Source organism: Bidens hawaiensis, unplaced genomic scaffold, assembly GCF_021521415.1.
Source record: "Bidens hawaiensis isolate Kalapana, Puna unplaced genomic scaffold, B.hawaiensis_p1.1 tig00003058_1, whole genome shotgun sequence".
Lineage (NCBI taxonomy): Eukaryota > Viridiplantae > Streptophyta > Magnoliopsida > Asterales > Asteraceae > Bidens > Bidens hawaiensis.
In genome coordinates, this window is record NW_027491165.1 from 246,386 (window position 1) to 252,346 (window position 5,961).

Below are 5,961 nucleotides of genomic sequence, written 5' to 3' on the forward strand. Positions count from 1 at the left end.
TGGCTCATCATATCTAATTGTTTTTTTGTTGTGTTTTTTCATTTTTTCTTAAATTCTTGATGGTTGTCAGTAAAGAAAATAATGTCTATACATAAACAATGTTTTGCCCAAATTGGGATTAATAAATGGGTTTACTAGATTTGTGAATAGTACATTTGTCTCACTCCACTCGACACCTTCCAAACAGTTCTTTTTTTCTTCTAGTTTTGTTCTATTGGTCCACTTGACACTTTTTTTTTTCTAATAATTGTTTTGTTTGCACTTTCTAAAAAGTTTTTTTTTCGGTTTAACGTGTGCCGTTGATGCGTCAAATATAAATTTCTTTTTATGATTTTTAATCGATTTAAAACACATGTTGATATCCTTTTGGGATATTTTATGCTTGCTATATATACCAAATGTGAAAGGTACCAACAAGAGACAAGAGAGTTTTGAGATGCATGGTGGTGAATTTATATATATTGCATTTCTCCAAACCCCATCAGGAGTTCATTTGTTGCTTAAGATCGGGACTTCCAAGTTGTAAATCCACCCTTTTGTTAAAGCCAGCTCTTCCACAGCGGTCCACATTTTAACTTTTTTTCCTCTGTATATTCTCGTGCATTATTGTAACATCAATTGGTATCTCCTCATCCTCCAACGGTCCTTGATTTTGTTGAGTTCCGTCTAACGTGCCTTCACTTGAATCGGGTGCCTCATTAGTTGATTGATGATAAATAGTGAACTGATTGAATTTTGAGGGTTTGGCGACATGAAGTAGTTGTTTAAAGTTTCTCAAAGGATATTGTCCGAATTGGTTGTACAACTATGGCGGGTCGTTTTGAAGTTGTGGAAGGTATTCAAGTGTCTTGAATGGGATAATTCTTGTGGCAGTTGTTACGAAGATTGTTTGTGAGGCTTTTGAATTCACTACTAGAAATTGGACTTTTAATGACACGCGAATTATGACACACTATAAATAAATGATAATAAAAAAAATGTTTGTCATAAAAAGTGTCATCTTTAATAAAATACCAAGGAACGATGAGACGAATTTTTGTACTGTCATCACGTAACTGTCATAAAACTAATAAAAAAAATCACGGAAGGCAGTTTAATTCTTTGTGTGTAATGTTTTAAGTGTCACTTTATAATTCATCCGCACTCCTGATCAATTTACAAACACAAGAGTTGGAAGCAAAAAACCCTAGAGATCTAATCAAAGCGAAGAACCCTAGAAATTGAATCGAAGCTCTTATTCCTTCGATTACGAGTTCGTAGTATGCTAAACAAGCTCTGAAACGCCCAAAACACGAGCAAAATCCTACTTCAACGGAGCCTTTCATTCCGACGATGCCGAATGCTCTAGCAAACGACGGCGTTAGGTGCTGCAAGCGCCGGCCCCTCAATTCCTCATTTTTCAGGCTTACATCAAACATCCGTTCATTATTGGTACAACTTTCATTATTCGCGCGTTGATTAAATTGATTAGTCAATCAATCAACAAGTCAATTGTTAGTTTGTTGCAATTTTAGGTTTAATTTTGATGTTTAAAGTAACTTTAGGTGTTTCTGGTGGTAAAGCTTCTACTAAGAGGAAGGATTGTAACATGATTATTCAACAGGTTTATGATCATTGTGTGGTACTTGTTAATCAGGTGTTTTTGTGTGTTGTTATTAAGTTTTGGAATGTGAATTTTCTGATTGATTGTTAGATTAAGTTTTTTAGTATGATAGTTAGGTTGATAATTGAGTTTTTAAGTAATACGGGTCATCAGACCATTTTGAAATTTGTATTGAGTATAATTAATGTTCTATTTGATGATTAAGGTTATGCTTTAGCATATTACTTTTAATATAGCTCCTTTGAGGTTGTTGATTGGTATATGTTATATAGTTACAATTTCTTTTGAAGGTGAAAGTTGTTTAATCTATCATTTCCTTATCAATTTGAAACACGATTATTAAATTCATAAGTTTAAAGAAGAATGATAACCGCTAGTTCCATCAAAGATGTAACTGAGTCTATTAAGCAACCAGGGCCTAATCAATTTGTAATTATAGATGCTTCAAAATATCAACAATAAGAATGCTGCCATCTCATGATGTGAACAGGTTTCGGTTTTGGTGGTTCTGGAAGCGTCAATAATGTCGGTGGCAGAAGCAGAGGCATACTCGATGTTGATGTGCGTTTGCGGCGTTTAGTGCTTTTGCATGTTCAACCACCCATCGAAAATGCTACACGTTTACAGGTTCACAATAATTATTCTTTCATGATTATTTATGTTTGATGTTGTTTTGATTTTAGTAATAACAATTGTAGTTCTGATATTTGAATCAAACTGGGGTAGTTTACCTATTGTTGAATTTGGGATATATCATTTATTAATATTTGCAATTGAGCTTCAATTCATCCTGATTAAGTTTAAAGATATCACTATTGAAATTGTTAATGGTTGTATATGGATTCCTTCGATTGCAGCTTAACTTTTTTTTGTTACTCCTTTCTTGCAGTTTCAAGATGGCAGACTCCGAGTTAATGCTATACTTGATTTATATTCACAGAGATTTGATCCAGGTAATAATCACCCATGTACATATAAACTTTTTGATATCATTATTACTTTGTTATTTTCTTTTCATTGTTGGTTCTATTGAGGGACACATTAATGGTAAAAGTTGTTTATGATAAGTCTCACAAATGTATTGAAGAAAAACAATCCAGTAGAAGCTAAAAATTTTAAATTGTTGACCTTTCAGTAACTTAATTCATTATAACCTGATAACTAGGTTAACTTTATAACATATTTTTTTCATTTTCTTTAATTGTCTTTAGGGAAAAAAGGTGCGGCTAAGAAGAAGATGAATGCTATTTATGAACTAAGGCGCTTATTATTTTGATCTAAGTTTGCTTCTATTGAAACTGCCATCACATATGCACGATATCTTTCATTTGACTCTCAAGATGAACATGTAAACAGACCTTTTTACTATCAAAGTCATATATCTACATGTTGTATGTTTACATCATCTTCAAGATGTTTTGAAGAAACAACATCCTTTCAACCATGGAATGAAGAAGCATGTACTGTCATCATCAAATGTAGCTAAAACCAATCTCATCTTTTATAATGAAACTATGTATGCCATAACCAACTTATAACTTAGCAAGGTGTAGACTGCTTAATCAATGTGAATACTCTACAAAGCAAATTATCTTATAAGATGTCCAACACACATAGAACATTGTACCAACTCCACCCGCTGCAATGCGCGGGTACGTTTACTAGTTCTATTCAATGATTTTCCTTTCTCCAGTTTCATGCTCTTATCAGACCAGTTTTACAGATCACCAGAGAATCATAAATTTGTGAGAGGACAAGTGCTTAATCAGGTAATCTTTACTTCGCGTTGTCTCTTATATTATAGAACACAAAAAAGCTTTAAATAAAATGTTTTATAACGATGCATGATTTAAACACTATAGAACATATTTCATGTTTGTTGATTTTGCAGAGTTTGATGGAGAACGGGTATGATATCATATATGTTGGAACTGATAAGCATTTGGTCTTGGTAGATTTAAGAAACATGGTATGTCTACTTGATAAATTTGCAGAACATATTTTGTGGCTGAATGTCATTTTGTGGAATTGAGGCTTAAAAATTAAAATCAATTAGTTAGGCTTTTATTTAGTTCTAAATCTAATTGTTTTCACTGATCCAAAACTTTCTCTGGTTAGGAGAAGAAAGATGAGTACATAGATGCTGATATGGATGAAAATCATGAAGAATGGTCGACTTTTGTGGCAAAGTTCATTTTTGGTGAAATTGTGTATCACCATTAATGAGATGTTAATTTTGAAATGTTTGTAATATAAATTTTATAAAATACTGTATGAAATGGATTTTTTTTTTGGCTATATATGTATATTATTTGTATTGTGAGACATTACCTGTTGTGAAAATAGTAATTTTATAAAAAATATTTTTTTAAAAACACTTAGGGGGTGTTTGGTACAGAGAAAAAAAATGAGAAGAAATGGAAATGGAAATAGGAGAGAAATGGAATTGGAAAGAAATGGAAATAGGTGGAGAATTGAAAATCATTTCCTTTGTTTGGTAGAATAGAGAAAAGAAGTGAAAATCATTCTCCTTCTCTCAACCTAACTCTTCCAGCTGCCACCAACTCCACCTTCTCCTCTCTCTCTCCGGCGACCGTTCTTCCTCCTCTATCTTCTTCTAATCCACCACGGCCACCAACCACTAAAACCACAGCTGCCGCCAACCACTCCGCCGCGATTTAGGGTTGCTAGTTGCGAACGGACGGACGCCGGTCGGAGTAGGACGCGACGGAGTAGGGTTCCGCCAGTCGGAGTAGGACACGAACGGATGTTTTTGCCTACATCATCGCCGGAGTTGCTAGTTGCAACGCGACGGAGTAGGGTTCCGCCGTGCCGGACATCATCGCCGGTCGGAGCAATGGAAATAATACCATACACACTTTTTGCCTACACCAAGAAGACAGATGAGTAGAGCAGAGAAGCGATGGTGGCTCACAGAGAATTCCATTTCTCTTCAAAATGGAGAGAATTGGATTTCTCAATTTTTTGCCTACACCCAATTCCCAGAGAAATCCAATTCTCCCCCCAATTCTCTACCTAATTCTCCCAAACAATGGAAATCCAATTCTCCACCCTCTTTTCTCTCTACCAAACACCCCCTTAAAACCATGACACGCAAATGCATGTCAAAAAGACATATCAAGAATGTGTGTCATAAATATGTGTCATAAACTGATGACACACAAATACGTGTCATCTTTTTTTTATGACATGGCCTTCCTTGACACGATTTTACGTGTCATCTACATCTTTAATGACGTGCATTGCGCGTGTTAAAGATGTATTTTCTAGTAGTGATTGTTTTTTTTGTTTCTGCCCGGACCATGATGATGATTCCATTTTTTGAAACAAAAAAATGCTTGAATCTTGTAATAAAAGTATGAAGAGTATTTGTTAAAAATTAAGAATATGATTCCATTTTTGACGCACAAAAAAAAGCTTGAATCTTGTAATCGTTATTAAAAAATATTTGTTAAAAGGTCAAGCTGGAAACAGTGACATCCCCGTTCTTGTGGAAATCTGGTGGCTAGTTCTCGGAAATCATGAAAAAAAGGACCCCCCCCCCCCCCACCCCGGTTACCAGTGGGGCGGTGCTCAAAACTGGGGCAGTAGGGGAAAGGAGTTTCATGGGTTCTCACGTGTCCCACTCCGCGTGCTTCAAGGATTTTTCTACCTTTTTTCTCCCTCAACTTATCATCCTTGTCACAAATACAACCTATATATATTGCATTGATTTGGTATAAGGGGCTGATCTTTTGTTCTTTCCTTTTTAAGTACTATGTTTATGCAATCTGCAGTATAATTAGGGTGGTCATTTTATGCCACCGGTGGTGACATTTTCTCATTACGAGAGACACTTTCAGGCGTGTCGCTTATTGGCATTCAAAGAAGCACAAGATAAACAATTTTCCATTATGAAGAAAGTACAATATGTATCATAAAATGATACCTTGACATAGAATAATACATTGGAATTAGCTAACAAATTTTTGATTTTATAAATTAAATTATTAGCTCACTATGAAGAAAAGCACTTGGTTGCTAATTCTAATATGTTTTTGGCATGCTATGAAAGTCAGAAGTAAATTGAATAAATTCTATTGGGTATATGGTAAGCATGCGTGGAATATGGAGTAACAGGTCAAACTCAATGGCAGTCAAATATAACTTGGCCCGTGAGAGACACAAATGGTATGAATGTATCGACTTCCATGTAGTGAACGTCCGAAATCCTCTTTAAAAACAAGACTAAGACTTGTAGAGATCAAGTCAAACAAACTTGACATATTTCTAATGGTCCCCTCCCTATCAATTAAGTTTGCATGGCAAGATTTATGTTTCATTGTCAAATCCTAGCA

The 5,961-nt window shown here is 34.9% G+C and overlaps 1 long non-coding RNA gene across 1 annotated transcript; it reads left to right on the plus strand.

Moving 5' to 3' along the window:
• Positions 1-2,091: 2,091 nt before the first annotated feature.
• Positions 2,092-3,568, plus strand: LOC143622143 (uncharacterized). The gene is made up of 3 exons (XR_013151639.1): positions 2,092-2,230; positions 2,493-2,650; positions 2,841-3,568. It is a non-coding gene; the product is annotated as an uncharacterized LOC143622143 (long non-coding RNA).
• Positions 3,569-5,961: the final 2,393 nt, after the last annotated feature.